Source organism: Odocoileus virginianus, chromosome 29, assembly GCF_023699985.2.
Source record: "Odocoileus virginianus isolate 20LAN1187 ecotype Illinois chromosome 29, Ovbor_1.2, whole genome shotgun sequence".
In the NCBI taxonomy this organism is placed as follows: domain Eukaryota; kingdom Metazoa; phylum Chordata; class Mammalia; order Artiodactyla; family Cervidae; genus Odocoileus; species Odocoileus virginianus.
In genome coordinates this window covers 24168478-24191504 of record NC_069702.1, presented here as the reverse complement: position 1 = coordinate 24191504, position 23027 = coordinate 24168478, and the positions used below count along the sequence as shown (strand labels likewise).

Genomic DNA, 23027 nt, shown 5'->3' with positions numbered 1-23027 from the left:
AAGGGGAGGGCGAGGAGCCGGGAGGCTGGGCTACTACGTGATGCAACAGTGGATCGCCCAGGTTCTGGGGATGTGGGAGAAAAAGGACCCCTTTCCTGTTTTATTTTTTTATTTTTTAACAGGGTCGTTTTGGCCACGGTGTTTCTCGGCTGCCTCCCTCTCCCTGCGCACAGCTTTTCTCTCGTGGCGGTGGAGAAAGGCGCCGGGTGCGGGGCTTTCCTCCCGGCTCCCCCGCGCCGAGGGGCGACCAGGGCGTGGGAATTGTTAGTCCAAGCGCCGTGTCTTAGGGTGGCAAAAACCGGCTCAAAAATAAAGGAGAGGGATTTCCGTGGTGGCTTCCCCAGTGCCTTGTGAGATTCCGGACACCCTCCGGCACCCACGCCGGTAACCGGGCCCTGCCCAGGATGTGGACAAAAGCCCTGGATACACACACAAAGTTTTCAAAGGGCCCCCTTGTCCGGGTGGGTGGAAGTCTTACTGCGGTTGGAAGGCCGGAGGCGGGGGCGCGGGAAGAGGAAGGGATGGCGGGTGCGTGGAGAATCGGGTGCCCTGGGACTGGGGCGAGGGAGCCGGGGAGGGAGGGAGGGGGATGCTCAGGCCGCGGGCTAGCGGGCGGGGCGGGGGTGCAGGGCTCAGTGGGCGACTCAGGAGCCGGCCTGGACGGCAGCGGGACTTCAAGGGCGCGGCTTCAGCCGGGCTCCGCATCCCGGGTGAAGGGCGAAGGGAAGGGGCGGCGGCGGCCTTTTCCTTTTTTTTTTTTTTAAACTGAAAGGAGCAGAGCCGGGTGGGGAAGGCGGCGTCCTTTTTCTTTCTGTTTCCCCCTTTCTTTGTCGCTCTTTAAAGTCCATTTTCGTCCCACGGGCTTTGTGGGCTCTCTGAGAGAGGCTCTTCCCGCTCCGTCACCGCCGGTTCCTTTCCTCTTCGCCTGCTCACCGCTGTGGAGCTGCAGGTGGTGGCTGCGGAGGGTTTGTAGGTATAGACCCAAGTCTCCGGGAGATCCTGGAAGCTCTGAAAACCCAGAAGTGCCAAACGCAAGACTCTGCTCTCAGACACCCCCGCTCCCGGTTCTTCTTGCAACTCCTCCCCCAGACACCCTCTCTTTTTGCACCTCTTCCTCTTCATTTAGCGGAGCCCCTCTCCGGGTTCTAACCAGGTTTGGTGGTTCAGCTGCCAGAGGTGTTTTCGAAGGCATTCTCCACCGTCGGAACATGCGCAGTGGTCCTATTGAAGCGTAACTGTGGGTCTTCTAGGCATTTTAAACTCTAATATTTAATGACATACTCTTCAGAATTCAGGCCTCCTCTTGATAATTAGTGGTCATAGATTGTTGTTACTGAGGGAATTTGCAAAGTCTCTGGGCTGATCCCTTTATTTTGCTGGTGAGAAAATTGAGGTCCAGAGAGGTCAAGTTCATCTGGTTAAATTACCACCCCCATCCGCCTACCCTACCCCCTTCCCCAACACACACACACACACACACACACACACACACACACACACTCTCTCTCTCTCTCTCTCTCTCTCTCTCTCTCTCTCTCTCTCTCTCTCTCTCTCATTTCCAGAGCAGTGATTCAGATAACTAAAATAACAAGATAATTGGACAGTGGCTAGGAATGCAAATATTCTGTGTGTGTAGGGGGAGGATGCCTTTCAGTGACACCTATTGCTGGTGCATTCTTGGGGCAAGGGGGAGGTGGAAGAAATAATTTGCTGCCCATTTTCTATAAATTAGTTAGTTCATATATGTCAGCTAAATAGGAACAGTATGTGGATTTAAGACTCAGTTGTGTGGCCGTAATCATATCCAACACCAGGTCTGCCAACCAGATGTGAACTTAATCCCTCAGAATTCTTGTGTAAGACCTTGCTCATTCAAAAACAGAGGTGACTTTACAAAGTATATGTGCACAGAGGAGGTGACTGCTTTCTCTGCACATTCCCTGTTGTCACTAGAATTAAGATTAAATTACTTACAGTTTGAAAACAGAAGACTTTTTTTGGATCAAGTTGTGGTAGGGGTGATCAGGAGTTGACTACAAAGTTACAGTCTTTTCAGGCAGCTTGCAAGGAATTGTTGAACGGTTTCACTTGGTTCATTCGGTTACTGTCTCAGTGTAGTATTTGCACTTATGTCTTCAGAACAACCCCAGTGAACCAAAAGATTCTCCTAACCCAGCCCCAAGGCTTCTATGCAGAGTCCTTGATGATAGAATTCGATGCCCGCTCCTTTTCCCTTACCTAGTCTGTGATTTGAGCAAAAGAAGGGAAGGGTGTGTTGAGAAAAAAGAATTACTTAAAAGTTATGATTGTGGATGGAATGTCCCTAGTTAGTCCTTTAGAATTAGTTTTTGTTGTTGTTTAGTTGTTTAGGAAACCATGAATACATCTCCTTTCCCTATAGACTGCCTCTCTCATTCAGATTGAAGAAAAGTTCAGTCAAAATAAGTTGCCCTCAACTTGAGACTGATATTCTTGGACTTGAACATCTTAATCTGATATCCCAGGTAAATACGACATTTTACTGAGCAAAAATCTTTACATATCCAGAGGTAATATTTTCTGTCTTCTGAAGTGGTTGTATTCAGTTATAACCGTTTTAATTTCAAGGCTAAACTGAGACGTCTCAAGTGGATTTGTTGTTGGCTGGGCGACAGGAGCTTCAGTCTGGTGGATTCTGTTTATTTCCATTTTGATCTCGACCCCTAGCTGCGCCATTTTCCCAAGAATGGATTTTGTATTTGGCTCTCAGAGGCCCCTCAGGCACATCTGCTGTTTCCTGAGTGTGACTGGTGATTAGCAAGAGCATTTTTTCCCTAGGGATATGTCCGCATTTTGGATGAGTTAGTATTTTGGCATCCAAGTCCCAGGGCAGCTATTAACTTTATTTTAATCAGAGCATGGTAATTCACTCTACCTGGTAACAGGCTTTAAGCAGCTGATCCTCTCAGGGAGTGGTGTTCATCAAGTTATAGGGTCTGGGGGGTTTAGAGGGGTTTTAGAGGTCATTTGGTCCAGCCTCCTCCACAATGCAGAAATATTTTCTGCGTTATGCCTAATAGAAGTGTTTAAACTTTTCCAGTGGTGGAGAGTCTTCTGTGATATCAAGAAACTTTTTCAAGAAACACGTTTAATTATTGTTTATTCACTGTACCCAAAGGAATAGAAAATCACATTTGTTCATTAGCTCCTTTAACACTGTTAAACACCTCCTCTGTGCCAGTACTCTTCTAGGTGCTCAGGATACAATAGTGAACAACTGAGAAATTCCTTCTTACCTGGAGCTTTTATTTTCTGAAAGATTTAGTGTCTGTGTGTATTACAGAAACAAACTTCAACAGAGTATGTAAGCCATTTAGGGAGAAAGGAAATTACGAGCCTGTTGCTGAGTGAATAGCTATGATGCAGGTGAAGGATCTTATCTGTTTGAGGGTTATTATCTGTTTGAGGGTTTTTATAGGCAGTTCCTAAGATATGGTCTGTCTTCAGCCAGAGGGTGAGGACTGGCAATGAAAAGTTATTTTCCCTTGTAGTAAAATTGCCATTTTTATGACTTGAGGATGTGGCCCCTACATGGAAGTCTCTGGTTGTTGGACCTGGAGAAGGAGTAAATCTTTTGAAAGCTGTGGATTATTTTTCTATCTTTTAAAATATCTTTAGAAATGATGTCTCTACATCACAATGAAAAATCGACCCAAGTAGTTGATTAAAAGACCAAAGCTACTCATAATCCCATTGTCCTTATATAACAGTCCTTAGAGTGTTATTTTCATCCAGTTTTTGAGGTTTATACCAGCAAGCATAACCCGTACCATATAAATTGTTACTAAGAAACCAGACTGTTGAATTGGGAGATTGGGATCAACATACATACACTGTGGTAGAGAATCTACCTGCAGTGCAAGGGACATGTTTTTGATCCCTGGGTCGGGAAGATCCCTTGGGGAAAGGAATGGCAACCCACTCCAGTGTTCTTGCCTGGGAAATCCCATGGACAGAGGAGCCTGGCAGGCTGCAGCCCATGGGGTCACAAAAGACTCAGACATGACTGAGCAACTAAACCACAACAACCGTAAAATAGATAACTAATGTGAACCTACTGTATAGCATTCTATTCAGTGCTCTGTGGTGACATAAATGGAAAGGAAATTCAAAAAAGAGGGGATATATGTAGAAAATAAATAAACCAAACTATGTGCCTGGGAAGACCCTGTGTGACTAATTGGACATTCATATAATGAAGGAAACAGATGCTTAGCTTTCACAGGGGCCACCATATGTCTTGTGTCCAGACAAAAGAATGAATGATTCGGATGGCCTGCTTTGATTAATTACCAGAAGACTCAGTGTCTGTTACCACTCATTGATGATGCCACAACTGATAATGATGCTCGGGTTTTGACTCCTTGTGGAGCCAGCTACAGTTTTCTGTGCCTCTCTTTCTTTTCACAGGGCCTGCACTTGGTTGGGGGAGGAGCAGGGTAGGGACCGCTCTTGGATTTTATCATTTTTGGGGAACTGTCTTTCATAGCCTTAGTTAGACCGTCTCACCCGGGGTCAGCCAAGCTGAACCATTATTGAAGCAAAGACCCAGTAGATCTAAAGCTTCTATCCTTTTTCCCAGGGAGAGCTACTTTGCAATATAATTGATACCCCCTCTGTTTTGGGTTTGTTAGTTTTAATCCAGATTGACAGAAAACTCCCTTCCAACTAAACAATACCTCTTCTACCCGCTCAGGCCTCTTGGCAGCCCATCAGTGCAGCTTCTGTTGAGCAGAGAAACATAACTGGCGCTAAGGTGAAACAGACAAGTTTCTAAAAAGAATGCTAGTGCTCTAAGAAGCAAATTTGCATTATCTCAGGCCTGGCCTGAGGTAGAAATCAGGTCTGTTGCCTGATATGACCAGGCATCAGAGCCACCTCTTCTGGATCCATGCCAGTGGGTGAGAGTGAGCGTGTCACTTGGGTCAAAGGATGCAGGAGGTTGAGTTGTGTCGATGGACTTTGTCTGCTGGGCTAGAATGGCAGGACAGGGTGCACTGGAGAAGTAGGAATGACTTCACGCTCCAAAAGGGCATCTTTGGGGTCTGACAAGGGGCAGTTTTGTTTCTGCCTTTTTAAAAAAAATTATTACGTTAAGATTGTTGTGAAAACAGACATAGAATGTGTCTACTTTTGATGACTAACATTCCTTTGGAAAGAATTTATGAATTTTTTTACTTTCTAACCTTTTTTTTTTTTTTTTGGTCATAGAAGCAGAATCACTGTAATATAGATAGGTTAAAAATGGAAAAACAAAACCACTCTCAACACCCTAATGCATCAGTAGTCATTCTTGGCTTTATCTGGCTTCATCTTGGCTAATCCATCTGCTTTATCAGATACTTCATGTGCAGTTTCTTTGTGCAGGTGCTGAGGTTATGATGTGGGTACTTGAGATGCTGTTCCTGCTGCTCTCATCAAATTTCTCTAAAGGATGAGCAAGCACTAGGATTTAGCAAGGAAAACGAGATGGGGAAGTGTTCCAAGCCAAGGGAACAGCGTGTGCAAAGCTCTGAGGTGAGGCAGAGCCTCCTAAGGAAATCCAGCGTAGCAGGGACATCAGCATTCAAGATGGGGGATTGGTAGACAGATAGGAGGCTGGAGAGGTGATGGAAAGAGACCACATCACTTTTGTGGTGCATTCTTCGGGACATGGGTATTGACTGCATAGCATTTTCAGTATTTTCGATGCTGTCCAGCCGCCCCGCAACTTACAATATCCCAGATTCTTGCACTTGGTTGATAGAAGACACTGAAAATCTTCAGAGCACTAATTCTTCAGGTTTCAGGGAAGGTTCGGGGGAGTTGATTCCTTTCATGGCCAAATTTAGCCCTTAAAGAACAGAGGAAGAATGGGAAGGGCAGGGAGAGGAGGAGGGATCCAGTATCACCAGGTCTTCCTCTGTCTAGTTATCTGTATTGAGCTCTTCCTCAAAAGGTAGAACTAAAGTCTTAGACACTGAAGCAGCTGAGTCCTAAAGGGTGGGGTGGGGAGAATGCCAGGACTCCTCCCGCCTCAGATTGTGTGTTGTCCATAAAGAAAACTAAAAACCCATTGGATCCTGTGAAGACAGGAGGAACGTCTTAAAAGCCAGGGTCCTCCTAAGACTTAATCCATTTTCATTCATCTCCCTTTGTGTACCATTTTCATGCCAGTATAAACTTCATGAATCTCATTAAGGGTGCCCATTAAATTTACTCAGACCTGCTGTTGCAAGGAAGAGGCTTGACTCACAACTTCTCTGTACAGGAAACCTGTGTAGCATCTTGACTTTTTAAGTGTTTTTCTGTTTAAATTACTGTCAAGACAGTTCTCTCTTAATCCTCACAATTCCTAAGAAGTAATGTAGGCAGGGAAACTGAGGCACAAAGAAGTCATCACTCACCTGATCTGGTACAACCAGTTGGGAGAATTTGGCTTTGGAACCCATGGCTCTTAACCAACGTGCATACGGACCTACCGTTTATGTTGGTCAGGGAGACTCAGTTCTGTTGAGGTAACAAACTGCTCCTAAGATCTGGTGGCTTACCCAGGAGAGGTTTGTTTTCTCACGCAGAGTCCCTGTCTGTTCCTTCCTCTGAGATCTGCTCCATGCTGAGCTGACCTTTGGACCCAGCTGAGGGAGTGTCCTGTCCTCTTCTCTGGACGTTGCCAGTCTGGTACCAGAGGAGAAGGAGGCAGGCTGAACCCTGAACTGACTTTCCAGGCTCTTGGAGGAGTCACTTCCAATGTGAAGCTCACTGGCCAAAATAAATGGTCATTTCTAAATTCAGCAGGATGGAGGTGGGTAGTCTTCTGCAGAGAGGGGCTCTGCTGGTCACGTGGCCAGGCTGGATGGGATGGGGGAGGGTGTTCAATAGCAAGATTTCACCATACCTGGTGGCTCAGACAGTGAAGAATCTACCTGCAGTGTAGGAAACCGGGTTTGATCCCTGGGTTGGGAAGATCCCCTGGAGAAGGAAATGGCAACCCACTCCAGTATTCTTGCCTGGAGAATTCCATGGATGGAGGAGCCTGGCGGGCTACAGTCCATGGGGTTGCAAGGAGTCGGACACGACTGAGTGACTAACACGTTCCCCTTCCTAGTCAGGGCGTCTTCTGGAGAGCCACGTGTCCTTATTTTGTAAAATTGTCTCCCTGTCAGTAGTGATTTCTCTCGGTCTGTTTGATTTCTGTGATTCCTGCTGGATTTTGTAAACTGAAGAGAGAGGGAGAAAGTGTTCAGCCGAGACGAACTGAGGGCTGAGAGTGTTACTGTTCCTGTTCTTCCACAGTGAACTTCCAAGTAGCATCACCACCAGATAAGGGATGGGCGGTGACCTTCTCAAAGACCTTCTGTGCTGGCCCCAGCTCTGGGACTCTGCTCTCTGGGAATTGGTTTTGAGGCCATTAGGATTTCCAGCTGCTTGATAGGCTGATTTCCCTTAGGATGCTTCCAAATCAGTCTTTTTTTCCCCAGGCCTGTCTGTTCCTAAATGCAGATACATCTATGACCCCCTTCTTCTTTGTGTTGTTTTCTCTCTACTGAGAGATACTAGTATAGTTGTTTCCCTCGGTGTCCATGGGGACTGGTTCCAGGATCCCCGTGGACCCCCAAATATGCAGATGCTCAAGCCCCTTATATAGAATGGCCTAGTGTGGTCTGCGCTCTGTATCTAGATTCACCCAGCCGCCGATGTTGTCCCTGCAGACCACTTGGATGGAGGACTGTATGCAGCGTTTTGGTTAAGAAGGTGGGCTCTAGAGCCAGACTGCTGGAGGAGTCCTTGGGTATCAGCTCTGCCATTTGACCTCCTTTATGACCTTAGACAGGCCACCTCTCAGTCCTCATATGTAAAATAATTATAGTGCGTGCTCAGCCATGTCTGACTCTTTGTGATCCCACGGTGGAAGTCCACTGGGCTCCTCTGTCCATGGGATTTTCCAAGCAAGAATACTGGAGTGCTCTGGCATTGCCTTCTCCAGGGGATCTTCTGGACCGAGGGATCAAACCACTGTTTCCTGCATCGGCAGGCAGATCCTTTACCACTGGGCTGCCTGGGAAGCCCCCAGATAATTACAGTACCTTGCTCAAAGGTTTACAGGATTAAATGAGTTAGTACACCTGGTGCTTTCACTGATGTAGTCCTCTTTAATTCCAGCTGTGCTGTGCTGAACTCTGGCAGGCACAGACCTCATCTCTGCAGCTTTCTTCCCCAAGTTTTTCTGCTATAGCCACTTGGGTTCTGCTTAGCTATTCTGACCTATATGCAAATCTGGATATCCAAGGTTGCTACCATTCTGTGGGCCCACCTTTGACTGCTGGGGATGGAAGCTGGTAGAAAAGTACTCCTATCTTTTGTTACTAAGTTGTACAATTCTGAAACACAATAGATAGGGCTCCTCAGAGGGTCCACGTGGGCCCCAGCCCACAGGGGTGACTGGCTCCATCCTTTAGCATGGTTTTCCTCTTTCTCTGTTAAACTATTCCAGGTCCCCACTCCTGTTCCTTGGGATCACTTTTCAAAATAGCTGTGTGTACACACGCTCTTGTCTCAGGTTTCTGCCTTTTGGGGAAAACTGGGTGAAAACACCTTGTTTCCTGGTTTGTGCCTCTTTTTTTGCCTTATGCAGATGAGGGAGCTTGCATGTTACTTTTGTAACATAACAAAGCACTCTGGATGTAAAAAAAAAAAAAAAGGTTCACAACAAACTGATCTTTTATCAGATTTTTACTATTTACTAGAGGTCAGACTTCAGACTTCTATAAAAACTGGTCTTAGGAAAAAGGCCTCTCTGTCCCCTAAACTTTTCTATGATTTTCCTCCTTAGATCCTTGGAATGGAATTCTCATCCTCCCCAGTTTGCAGGTGCTTTTTCTGAGTGCATCGAGCCTAGTTTGTGCTGTAACTTGTTTATCATGCTGATTTCAAGTCAGTGACATATTTTGTTACCCAGAAACTAGATACAGAGTGTATGAGGGAAGATGTGTATGTGTGTGTGTGTTTTCTTGTGATGTCCTTTTTTTATTTAAATACGTTTAGAAAGTTAAAGAAAATTGTTTTTAATTGGAGGATAATTGCTTTACGATATTGTGTTGATTTCTGCCATCCATCAACATGAATCAGCCACAGGTATACCTAATATGTCCCTTGTGATTCTCCCTCCCATCTCCCACCCCATCCCACCCTTCTAGGTTGTCAGCATTGGGTTGAACTCCCGTTGTCACATAGCAAATTCCCACTTGCTATCTAGTTTACAATATTACTCAGCTACGAAAAGTGTTTTTGATATATGCCTGGACTATGAACTTGGGCCAAAGCTTAAACCTTTTTGAAAAAGAAATTTGGGAGTTACACTGTCCATAAAGATTGGAAAAACGAGGTAGCAATTCTTGAAAGAGTTTTTCTTTAACTAATGTTGGGCGATTTTAAGGGCCCAGATTAATTTATGTATCTACCCGGGAGTTCTTAGGATAATTGTTCAAATCATCCTGGCTCTTTGTAGAAGTTTAGCTCAGGGGTGGTTTCTGATGTGGAAGAGATATTTGAAAACAGAAGCCAAATGGATTCATTCTCCAAATCCCACCAAACTTGTCACCTTTGCTCCTCTCTGAGATTTGGTTTGACTTTCTGTGTGGGTGGGCAGTCAGACTATGCCACCACTGCTGGAATGGTTTGATTGTTCACCTATTAGGTACTTCTTTGTTTTCAAAGACTCTTCCAATCCTTAGTCAACCTTTGAATCACTTCTCCCTTGGGGGATATTGGTTGGTCCTGAAGCACAGTTTTATCTCTTGGCCCGCTGAAGAAGCCTTTTAGTTGCTGGTAATCAAATTTTCCTGATTCAGAAAACAGAATGCTAAAGTATTTTATGAACTTAAGGCAGAGTATGAAATTAAGATCAGCCATTGAAATGACTGATAATTAATTTGTTGTCACTAGCTGCTGTTCCAAAGTTGGCTTTTATAGCTAAAGAGACCTTAGTCTAAATTGGATTTTATATAACCCGGTGAGAGTGAGAGAGATGAGAATTCTCAGGGACTTTCTATAACAAACATTTATGTAGGCATATTGCGGAGTTAGGGATACTGCTGAATGTTACTTCTTCTTTCTTAAAGATTTTGTTTTCTTATTCCTCAAAGGTCTTTCCTGTTTCCCTGTTTCTTTAAGTCAATAGACACTGAACCTGGGCCAGCACCATGCATGAGTGAAGTGTCAAAACCTTATTCCTTCTCATTCTCCCACTAAACCAAGCCAGAAGCAAAAATCTTTTTTGGCAAATGGAGCTCCCTGTCACTAAGATTCAAAATCTTGAAAGGAATTCCCTGGTGGCCCAGTGGTTAGGACTTGGGTGCTCTCAATGCCGTGGCACTGGGTTCAATCCCTGGTTTGGGAACTAAAATCCCACCTGCCACATGGCATAATCCACAATTAAAAAGTAAAGAAATAAAAATAAAGATGTACTCAGTCTGTCTGGGAAGAAGAAATTACCTCATTAGATATAGATGAAAGCTTGGCCCATAGTCAGTCATCAGCCTGGATTTTTGCATTCATTCCCCCCACTGACCTTAGGTAATCTTCCATCAGCAATTTGATTTAATTTTTAATCCCAACCATGAGAAAATGAAGTGTTTTTTTAAAAAAGTAAAAAGTTGTTTTTCTGTTCTAAAATAAAGGTAGTGGGAGGAGAAACTTAATAAATTGGAAGCTGAAATGTGTGATTTCTCCTTTTTTCAAACTAAAACTGGAATCATTTTTCAGTTTTGTTGGTTTTTTTTGGTCTTTTCAAAATATATGTATATTTCAAAATATACATTTGAAATGTTGCTAATTTGCACATTGGCTTTACCATTAAACTCAACTGCACAGACAGCAGTGATGTCCTAGTTGAAGTTGTGCAATTGCGTACATTTTTCCTGTGATAAGATTTCAATGGGTAAAAGGTGATTTTTGAAATAACATTGTGAGGTAGTTTGATTAGATATTATTCTTGATCCAAGCCCATCAGCCCCTATTTTGACAGATCAGGACTCAGACTTGATGCTCTTAAGGCCAAGTCTTCTGACTATTGGTTATACCTCTTCTTTCCAAATAGAGGTTCCAGATACCACCCTAGGCTGCAGACCAGAGCAGTCAGGTAGAGCTTTCTATGACAATGGAAACATTCTCCTACTACATTGATCAGTTATGGTAGCTGCTAGCCACAGGTTGCTGTTTAACATTTGAAATATGACTGGTACAACTACAGAATTAAATTTTTTGTCTGGTTTAATTCATTTGCTTTAAATAGCTACATGTGGCTAGTGGCTATCGCACTGTGAATAGGGAACCTTTAGGAGTATAGTCTAGAGATATTTACAACCTGATGTCTGTCTCAATTTTTAGAAATCTTTTTTGTTGAGGAAACTATCATACACAGAGTAGGGATGGAAGTGTTCATTGTAATGTTCTCTCATCACCCAGACCAGTCTTAGTTCATCTTAGTTCCCCTTTTCTCTTCTCTTCCCCACCCATCAGTCCCCCAAACTATTTTGAAGTAAATTCTAGGCACAGTCCAATCTCATTTTGTTTTATTTTTTTTCCCTTTTTTTTTTTTTCATTTTGTTTTAAAAACTAAGAAGGTGATCTGGGGAAGTAGGGGAATGGTATCAGCGAGGTACTCAGGGATCTTCAAATGTATCTATGATTAAAAATAAAGATGTGAAGTATATGGGTGGGAAAAGCTATGGTTTGATGAAGCTACGTATTGAGTATACAGATGTGATATGTTGTGTATGCTTGAAACATTTCATCAGTATCATATTCAGAAAAGCCAAGCTTGAGCCCAGACTTTGAACAGTCGCTGTACCAGGACTTGCTTACCTGTGCTGACTGAGAACTTAGGCCTTCCCTGGTGGCTCAGGGGGTGAAGTGTCTGCCCCGCAAAGAGGGAGACCCGGGTTTGATCCCTGGGTTGGGAAGATCCCCTGGAGGAGGAAATGGCAACCCACTCCAGTATTCTTGCCTGGAGAATCCCATGAACGGAGGAGCCTGATAGGCTACAGTCCACAGGGTCACAAAGAGTTGGACACACGACTGAGCGACTTCACTTTCACTTTCACTGTGAACTTTGAGTTCATGGGTAATTTAAACAAACATTATTCACATACGGTGTTTATCATTGAGCTTAATTGAATGCCAACAGTGCTATAGAGTCATAGGATCTGTGAAAAGGTGGAAAGGAAGGTGAGGATCTTTTTCTTTAGCCCAGTCTCCTCCCATCACTTGGTTCCAGAGAGTGCTAGCTTGATGGGGGCTCACATTGAGTCCAGAGCTCTCTGTCACACTTGCCAGATGGACTGATTTGCTAAGTTAAAGCTGGCAGCACTAAGTCACTCCTTGTGTTGTTCAGTTGCTAAGTCATGTCAGATTCTTCTTGACCTCATGGGCTGCAGCACACGAGGCTTCCCTGTCCTTCACTCTCTCCTGGAGTTTGTTCAGATTCATGTCTGTTGAGTCAGTGATGCTGTCTAACCATCTCATTCTCTGCTGCCCTCTTTTCCTTTTGCCTTCAATCTTTCCCAGCATCAGGGTCTTTTCCAGTGAGTCAACTCTCCGCCTCAGGTGGCCAAAGTATTAGAGCTTCAGCATCAGTCCTTCCAATGAATATTCAGGGAATATTCAATAGGATTCAATAGGATTGACTGGTTTGATCTCCTTGTCCACGGGAGTCTTCAAGCATCTTCTTCGCTCCACAGTTCAAAAGCATCAGTTCTTTGGCCCTTAGACTTCTTTTTTTTTTTTTTCCATTTATTTTTATTAGTTGGAGGCTAATTACTTTACATCATTACAGTAGTTTTTGTCATACATTGAAATGAATTAGCCATGGATTTACATGTATTCCCCATCCCAGTCCCCCCTCCCACCTCCCTCTCCACCCGATCCCTCTGGGTCTTCCCAGTGCACCAGGCCCGAGCACTTGTCTCATGTACCCAACCTGGGCTGGTTATCTGTTTCACCCTAGATAATATACATGTTTCAATGCTGTTCTCTTGAAACATCCCACCCTCGCCTTCTCCCAGAGTCCACAAGTCTGTTCTATACATCTGAGTCTCTTTTTCTGTTTTGCATATAGGGTTATCATTAACATCTTTTTTACATCTTTTTAAAGTCCATATATATGTGTTAGTATACTGTAATGGTCTTTATCTTTCTGACTTACTTTGCTCTGTATAATGGGTTCCAGTTTCATCCATCTCATTAGAACTGATTCAAATGAATTCTTTTTAATGGCTGAGTAATATTCCATGGTGTATATGTACCACAGCTTCCTCATCCATTCGTCTGCTGATGGGCATCTGGGTTGCTTCCATGTCCTGGCTATGATAAACAGTGCTGCGATGAACATTGGGGTGCACGTGTCTCTTTCAGATCTGGTTTCCTTGGTGTGTATGCCCAGAAGTGGGATTGCTGGGTCATATGGCAGTTCTATTTCCAGCTTTTTAAGAAATCTCCACACTGTTTTCCATAGTGGCTGTACTAATTTGCATTCCCACCAACAGTGTAAGAGGGTTCCCTTTTCTCCACAGGCCCTTAGACTTCTTTATGGTCCAACTCTCACATCCTTACATAACTACTGGAAAAACTATAGCTTTGATTAAACAGACCTCTGTCATGCCTACCTACTTTTCAGAATGGCAGATTCTTATGATCTCTGTTAGAGCAGATACATTATTTCTCAATCTGCTTGCAGTTTTGCAAATATCCTTGTGGGAGGGAAATGTTTCTATAAGAGTATGAAGAAGTCAGTTATGAAAATCTTATCTTTGGGGCTGAAAATTGATGCCTGTTACTGGTGGAGATCATTACAGGAAATACCTGTTTGTTTTTTATGTTTCTGTTTATAAAAGAAGCCCTTGTAGCAAGCACATTTTGGTCATATGGTCACACTGAAGGAAATAATGCTGGCATCAGTGATACTTAAAAGTGCATTTTTCCTTCACAACATAAAGCAGCAATTGTTGCTCTGCTTTTGTAGTTCAATTTAGGGGCTAATAATGATTTTCTTCCTTAGGATAGAGTGCAGCATATGTATATTCTAAATTTGGAATCCTATACTTATGATCTCAGGATTCAAGGGGAATGAATTTGTGATGGTAAAAGGATCTCGTGTATCATCAGAAATGCTCCCAGGCCTTGGCTCAGCTGTCCTTTGATGGAGAAAGATAATATGCTCTAGAAGAAGAGCTATGAAAGATGTTAGCAACATTCTGAAAAACTACAAGCCCAGAGTTGCGACAGGATGCTGTTCCTTTTCCGTGTCCCTGAGTCTGCCCTTTGTGTTCCCTTGGTCTTTTGTTAACCACATTCCTGGGAGGGAGGGAAGAGCTTTGTCTGATCTCATCATCTACATCTCTAGTCCAGTTAGGTTTTATCTCATGGTTTGTGGAGACAGTGAATAGCTGGTTAATACCCTACATATAAATGTTGCCAGGAGTCAAGATTTATGCCGTTTTGCACATAATACTCCCATGAAATGAGCCTCCTTATCTCCACTTGACAAGAGATACTTGAATCCATGGTAGGGCAAGATTTAGGGAAATGGTTTGTCAAATCTGTTGCTCTGTCCTTTTCATGCAGGATAGAGACAAACTGTTAAGGCTTTTAAAATGACTGTGACCTGATTAGGAGAATATAGCAACTATTTTCAGTAAAGAGGACATAAAATTAGCAAGAGTAGCAGGTTCTTTTCTTTTTTTTTCATGTATTATTAAGTTTATAGATTTTGAAAAACTCTTATATTAGATCTAAACATATCTAGCAATAACATGCCCTGAAAAAGAAAATAAATTCATATAATCTAGATCTCAAGCATTCTTATACTTAATTACCATTAGAAAAATGTCGAACTTAATGTAACCATAACACTAATAAAAAATAGAAGTTTACCTTACATGTTCTCTTTTAAACTAGTTATGAGCCATGGTTTACTGTGGTTTACTAGCAATCTAGCAGCCTTTAAAGTGTTAGTCACTCAGTTGTGTCTGGCTCTTTGCCACCCCATAGACTGTAGCCTGCTAGGCTCCTCTGTCCATGGAATTTCCCAGGCAAGAATACTGGAGTGGGTAGCCATTCCCTTCTCTAAGGGATCGATCTTCCTGACCCAAAGTTCGAACCCGAGTCTCCTGCATTGCAGGTAGATTCTTTGCCATCTGAGCCACCAGGCCTCAGTTTTGTTCTGGAGTGAATTATTTATGGCATGGTGAGATAGTAAGGGAGACATGGTGAGATAGTAAGGGAGAGATACTGATGCATCAAACCATCTTTGACCATGGTAAGCTTGATTGTTTGGTTCATTTATTTGAGAGAAAAAAGTACCAAAAGGGACAACACTGATTCTTCAATTATTTTTTTTTTTTTTTTAATTTTTATTAGTTGGAGGCTAATGATTCTTCAATTAAATTACTATAAATGCACAAGCATGTGCCACCTCTTGATTTTAGCTGTTGAAATGAGGGTGTTAGAGGTGTCATAGTTTTCAATTTTTCAAGAGAAGGACATTTAAGACTTTGAGGTGAAATATTCCCATCTGAAAATGCTGGCAACTGAATCAAATATTTTAAAATACTGTGTGGGCCACATACACATGTTCATGGGCTGTGCCTGCCAGTTTGCAGTCTGATTTCCATCGGAAATAATTCATTTATTTTTCTTGTATTTGAATAAAGAAATCATTCAAGTTTTTAAATTTTGGTATGTCTTTTCGAATGCTTTAACTTTTGAGCAATTAAAGCACTTTGTGTGGGAAATGTGCTGGTTTTTAAAACAGAAGCAATTCCTTGAATTCTGATATGAAAATGTCTGCATAGTTTGAAGGCAGCAGCAAAACTTGTAGATTGTTTTCTTCGCAGGATCTCTCCAGACAGGTTTGATCCATTTGGGAGAAATAGAACCAGAGTTGTGTGGTGTGACCAGGATCCACGGCAGAGGGAATGGGAGGCCTTCTTGCAAGTGTGGTGTCTGATGCATAATACTCCTCTGCGAAAATACTTGCTATACATAGTGAATAGGGTTGGATTTTTTCCCTTTTTTTTTTTTTTTTTTTCATTTTGGTTGAGGTCCAGTGACAGTTAATGGCTGTTCCTTACAGGCTGTGAAATAATTTATGAGCTTGGCAGTCAGATGATGTAAAACACAAGTGGATATAGGTAGAATAAGGTCTGTTACCAGATTCCAAGAAATTGTTAGTGCTAGAGCCAGGAGAGGCTTTAGAGGTCACCTCATCAGGGCCTGCCTTTGAGATGGGAAGTTGAGTTCTGGGGAGTTCAGCTGAGACTGAAGTTTCTCATTTACCCTTCCCCACCCAGCAGGAAGCCAGCACTCCCCCTTCTTCTCTTCTTCCTGCCTGAAGGAAAATGTATTTTCTAGGACTTATTTGTGACATTCAGAGTCTTGGAAAACAAGCAAATAAACAAAAGCAGATGTTTGGTGAACAGAATACTTAGAAAACAACTTACGAGTCTTCTGATCGTCAGAAGATTTTTATTGATAAAAATTTCTGTGATGGTTTTTTTGAATCTTGATTCCCTTCTTTCCAAAAGACTACGTCTCCCTAATGGTTGTGTGTATTGAGTTACTCAGTCGTGTCTGACTCTTTGCAACCTCATGGACTCTAGCCCACCAGGCTTCTCTGTCGATGGAATTTTCCAGGCAAGAATACTGGCATGGGTTGCCATTTCCTGCTCCAGGGGATCTTCCTGATCCAGGGATTGAAGCTGAGTCTCTTGCGTCTTCTGTATTGACAGGCTGATTCTTTACCACTGCATCACATGGGAAGCCCAGTGGTTATAAGAAGCAAAAATCTAGTTAGATCATCAACAGAAAAATGTGGCAGGACTTCCCTGGTGGCACGGTGGCTAAGAATCTGCCTGCCAGTGCAGGGCACAGATGGGTTCCATCCCTGGTCTGGAAAGATCTCACATGCTGAGAAGCAACGAGAGCCTGTGTGCCGCAACTCCTGAGCCTTATCTCTCAAGCCTTTGTGACACGACTCCTGAATCCTGTGTGCCCTAGAGTCCCTGCCCCGCAACAAGAGAAGCCACCCTTTACCGCAACCAGAGAAAGCCCACACAAAGCAACAAAGATCCAGTGCAACCAAAAAGAAAGAAAATTGAAGAAGAATGTGGCAGTTAATTACCTTTAATTGTGTCCAATTTCCTGCTGGTGGGTTCAACCACATGAACTAGTTGATTTCAGCTGTTTCTGAACTACGAAAATGCTAGTTTCCTGTGAGTGGAGATAGTAACTTGACTAAAGGGTAATTAAGTACAGTTGACCCTTGAGCAACACGGGTTTGAACTGCACAGGTCCACTTAGAAGTGGATATTTTTCAGTAGTAAACACTACAGCACTATACATCTGTAGTTGGTGAATCCAAGGATGCAGAGAAACCACTGGTATGGAGGGCTGGCTATAAATTATATGAGGATTAACCCCTGGGTTGTTCAAGGGCCAGCTTATACTGGGCTATCTTCCCAGTCTTCTAAAACCATCCTTAGCATTTTCCATGGTCAGTGACCATTCAGCCCTTCTCGGTTTATCCGGCTCAAGCACTGTTCTGCTGGGACAGTTTTACTGAGAGATGTGGGTTGAAAGCTCCCCGTGCACACGTGGAACAGTCTTCCTTCCACATGTTATGTTTGGTTTGAAAAGTCTCCCTTGCCTTGAAGAAAAGACTGTTCAGCTGAAGTCAGATGCTAGATTTGTCTAAGTTTTCAGGCCAGCAGAAGCCAGTTGAAATGGAAGTCTTGATCCACAGCAGCATAGTTTGATAGGCAGTCATAGTAATGTTACAATTTGTACTGAGGATTTGAAACTTTTGAAAACATTGCCCTGTTATTGTAATTTAATTCTAACTCCGATTTGGCCATGGTAGTGATGATGGGGGGTGGTGAGTGGGCCCACAGAAAGCAGTGTTCTAAACTTTAGACTTTTTCTTCTAGTTTTCTAAATCGAATCCACTGAATTTTGCCGTTGTCAAACCAACTTCTGTAAAAGAAGTGGCATCTTGGCATTTTGCAGATTCTGAAAATAAGTATAAAATGAGACATTTAAGCTTAACTCTGAAATTTTTACTTCAGAGATGTTGTGATCTCAATAATATTTCAGACCTCTGACAAAATAGAATAAATCTTTTGACGTCAGGCATCAAGGGAATTGAAAATGTATACTCCTTTTTCTTAAGAAATTTTAAAAAAGAAATCCACCCTAGAACCAGGCAATAGGAGAAAGCCAAACTCTACCAAATTCATGGCTCATAAAGGTCAGCGTGCCCTGCAGCTGCATAAATATGAGCGAGCACCACAAAGAGCAGCTTGGAAATGGGATTTTTCTGTACTCCTCTGAACCAGAGGACTAGTTAGAAATTCACTTCTGACATCCCAGCTCGTTTTTGACTCTTAAAGTCCACACCTTTACTCAGTTCTTAACTCACTGAGCTGTAGAACTAAGGGATCCGTTTATTGGTATAGGGCTTCCCCGGTGGCTCAGGTGGTAAGGAATCTGTCTATAATGCAGAGGACCTGGGTTCGATCCCTGGGTCTGAAAGATTCCCTGGGGAAGGGAATGGCTCCCCGCCCCACCCCCACTGACTATTCTTGCCTAGAGAATTCTATGGACAGAGGAGCTTAGCGGGCTCCAGTCCTTGGGGTTGCAAAGAGTCAGACAAAACTGAGCGACTAACTCTTTTTTTTTTTTTTTTCTTTTATTGGTATAAAAGGTTTTCCAAAGGGAAAAGGTATGAGAGAGGCTGAATCTCTTACTTTATCTCTGCAGAACTGCCCTCGCCACTCTCTTCTTTTCGGGGTGCAGGGTTTGCTCCCCTAATCCCTGTGAGGCTGCTCGTGGGTCCTAGGTGCATCTTCATGCCAACTTGGTCTTTGCACATCACGGGAATGCCTATCCCCGGCTCTTCCACTCTCTGCACCTTCTCGTCCTTCAGGACTCTCCAGGCCTCTTAACTTTCCCCTTGTCCGGGCAGAATTGGGAGGACTCATTTCTCATTTATCTTGGGGTCCTGTAATAAGCAGATACCTAGTTGTACCATGACAATTTTCATGTCCTTTTCATTTTTGTATCTTAAATACAGTAGAGAATAGTACCTGGCACAAAAAGAGATCCTCAGTAAACACTTCAAAATAATTCAGCCATAACAGGCCTATAATAAATTCAGCCATAACAGACCTAGGTTTCTGCTTAACGTAGAAGGACTTAATCAGTAAAAATTACTGTGGCAGAACATCCTAAAAGGAGGTGATGGAACAAAGAATTTAACGATCCACTCGATTTTTCTCAGGAATTCTCAGTCATCATTATTTAACGGTTGAGCTCCTGACAGTAGGGAGCTTCAGAGGGCTGGGAAGTGAACACAGATGCAGTGGGCTGAAGATTTTAATTTTCCCTTCACCTGTTTCTTGTCTCCGTTCAATTTTTCACAGCCCTGGGTTGCTCAGGCCATACCAGTTGGGATTGACAGAGTAATCTAATTTATTCCTGCCCATCAGAAAATACTGCAGAGAGACTGGGTGAGGCAGCCTCCGTCAATGGTATAGCTGGTTCTCTTCGGGATTGCATTCAGGGCCTTCCTCTGGGCGTGTTTTTCCTAATTATTGAAATTATATGTATACAGTGATCCCTGACGCGCTTCTGTGTGGAAATTGGTGGGCTGCTTTCAGTCTTTTCATGTTCATTACTTATTACCTTCCAGAGAGCTGCCAGTGTGGTTGGTGAAAGTTCTAGAAATAATAGCGTGAAGTGGTTATTCACAGTTGTCTTTATCCTGTGGAACGGAGACTACAGGATTCATTGGGGCAATAAATCCCTACATTTTTAAAATTTGTGTATGACATCTATATGTGTTTCTTATATAGACATCCTTAAATGTGTCTAGTGGAGTTGACATTGAATTGATAGGGGGAAACATTTTGAATATTGTTTACAATGGAATTGCTTACAGTAGGCAAGACTGTACCAGACGCTTCCTATTGATTGCATTGAACTCCCCCCTCACCAAAATCTTATATATTGACCTTTCCCCACTGACTTCTTTGGGGCTCTGATGTAGGAGCCAGGCTCCCCATCACAAGCCTATGCTGCTGCTGCTGCTGAGTCGCTTCAGTCGTGTCCGACTCTGTGCGACCCCATAGACGGCAGCCCACCAGGCTCCTCTGTCCATGGGATTTTCCAGGTAAGAACACTGGAGTGGGTTGCCATTGTCTTCTCCACACAAGCCTATGATGTACACACTATCCATACTTTTCAATGAAAGGCAAAGAGACCTAGAAGTCATCTGCCCCAAAGTCATTCAGCTCAGAAGTGGAGGAGCTGGAATTTTTATTCCCGACTGACTTGCAGTTGCAGCCAGTATTAGGATACTCTTCCATGCTGTTTTACTTTTTGTATCAATTGCAGAGAGTTTTTTTCTTGGGTCTATCATTTGTTGACTAAAAAGATACACAATGTGAGAGTTGCAAGTTAAGTTTTATTTGTGGCAAAATGAGGACTGGAGCCTGGGAGACTGCTCCAAAGAGGTAGCATTGTTGTTGTTCAGTCGCTAAGTCGTGTCCGGCTCTTTGCAACCCCATAGACTGTAGCCCAGGCTCCTTTTTCCGTGGGATTATCATAGCAGGAATACTGGAGTGGGTGGCCATTTCCTTCTCCAGGAAACCTTCCTGACCCAGGGATTGAACTCACATCTGCTGCACTGGCAGGCGGATTTTTTTTTTTTCCCCCACTGAACCACCAGAGAAGTCCCAAAGAAGTAGTGGGGAAAGGTCAATATATAAGATTTTGGTGAGGGAGGAGTTCAATGTAATCAAGTACTTTGCAAAGATTTCCTGCTAGTCACAAGGAGCTGATGTCACCATGAAGGGGTTTGGTGCTTTTCTAGATCTGGAAGAGATGCAAGGATTTGGATCATGAAATCAGTTCCAGAAAATATCTCTCTAAAGCCCCAGTTTCCCCGGAGCACAGTGTCTCACTTTCCACCCTGAGTTCCCTTCGGGGGTGTTGATGGGTCACCAGCTGCAGCAGCAAGCAGCACAGCATTCAATCCCTGCAGAAGCAGATGGCAAATGCCCTTCTTGTTCAATTGCTATCAAATGCTCTTGGCAGGTGCCAGTTTGTAGTTGACACATTTAAGATGAGCGTGTGCCTGCTTGCTAAGTCGTTTCAGTCATGTCCTACTCTGTGTGACCCCATGGACTGTAACCCACCAGGCTCCTCTGTCCATGGGATTCTCCAACTAAGGATATTGGAGTGGGTTGCCATGCCCTCCTACAGGGGATCTTCCTGACCCAGGGATTGAACCCACATCTCTTACATTTCCTGCATTGGCAGGTGGGTTCTTTACCACTCGCACCACCTGGGAAGCCCATTAAAAAATGGCACCATCCAAAAAAAAAAAAAAAAGGCACTATCGATTTCATGTAGACCTGCCCAAGATACATGTGGGTGAAAGATAACACTAATTATTTTCAAACTTTAAATCACTTTATGCATTGTTCTGGAACAAAATATTGAAGCATTTGTTTCCCCTAAATGCTATTTAGTTATGATTTTTAAATGTTGGCTGGGTGCCGTGCAACACTTAGGAATATGCTGAGACTTTTATGAGATTTTTAGAGGGGTAGTATTCACTTGGGAAAAAGGAAAACATCTGAAAATGGACAACTTCAGGGCTATTCAGTGGCACACTCTTTATCTTAAAGGAAGATTGGGGGACTTCCCTGATAGTCCAGTGATTAAGACTTCTTCCAATGCACAGGATGCAGGTTTGATCCCTGGTCAGGGAGTTAAAATCCCACATGCCTTGTGGCCAAAAAAACCAAAACATAAAAAACAGAAGCAAAATTGTCACAAAGTCAATAAAGACTTTAAAAATGGTCCACATAAAAAAAAAAAAAGAGAGAATGAGCCAGTGAGGGTCCGGGTGTGAAATGCCAAGTGGTCGTCACTTTCCACCTGAGTTCCTTTTTTCTGTCCAGCTTCATGCAGCCCTGTAAATAATGGGCCTTTTAAAATATGGGGACATACTTTCTTTTCTAAAGTAATTCTGAATAAAGATGTCCAGTGGCTCCACAAGATACAACAGCAACCTCTATGTGGTTATAATATTTAACTACCGTGGTTGTAGTGAGGTTGAAGCTCTTTTCGTGTGGCCATGGGGCGTTTGTTTTCATTTCCCTGTGAATGACCTCTTCACCTCTTTGCCTTCCCCTCCTCTGCCCCCCACTTGGGCTATTTCTCTCTGTCCTGTTGACATTCATCCTTTTTATATGTGAAAATAATCTTCTCTCAGGCTGCCTTGTATCTTTACTTTTCTTTCTGGTGTCTTGTTATATAGAAGCTTCAATTGCACCGTCTTCTTTTTGGTTTGTATTTGAGTGTCTTGTCTGGGAAATCTTGAGCTCCCTTTTCACTGAAGTTCATTTAATTATGTTTAACAACTGTTTTGTCTTTTGCTCAGTAATTTAAAGGGGACAAGAATGTAGCAACTGTGGAGCAACAGAGCCCATTCATCCAGTGGGAGATGTCCTGAACTAATAAATTAGAAACAACTCAAAGAGGAGGCAGAAAGGGAAGAGCTTGGAACCTAAGATGTGACAAGGCACTCAAGATCCAGGCCTTTTAGAGGGGCACCAGCATTTAGTGCTCTGTGATTTGAAGAAACTTCGATGAGACAGTTAACACCTAACTTGTCATTAGCAGTTCAGTACAGGCTAGACTAGATGGAGGACAAACAAGGGAGGCCTTGAGTTAGGGATGGGGTCTCTTGAGTTAGAAACGTGTTGTTTGAGGGGGAAGAGATCCCATTTTAACGTTCATTTCACTTGGGTTATTTCCAACTGTATCGATCTAAGTATTTTATTGAAAATAATGGGTAATGATGTTGAACACTCACTGTACACAGCAGGCACTGTGCCTAAGCACTTTATATGCATTATCTCATTTCGTCGATAAACTCCTGA

At 43.2% G+C, this 23027-nt stretch overlaps 1 protein-coding gene across 8 annotated transcripts in view; it reads left to right on the top strand.

Moving 5' to 3' along the window:
* Positions 1–23027, top strand: part of SEPTIN11 (septin 11) — a 94264-nt gene that overhangs the window by 291 nt on the left and 70946 nt on the right. The window lies entirely within an intron of this gene.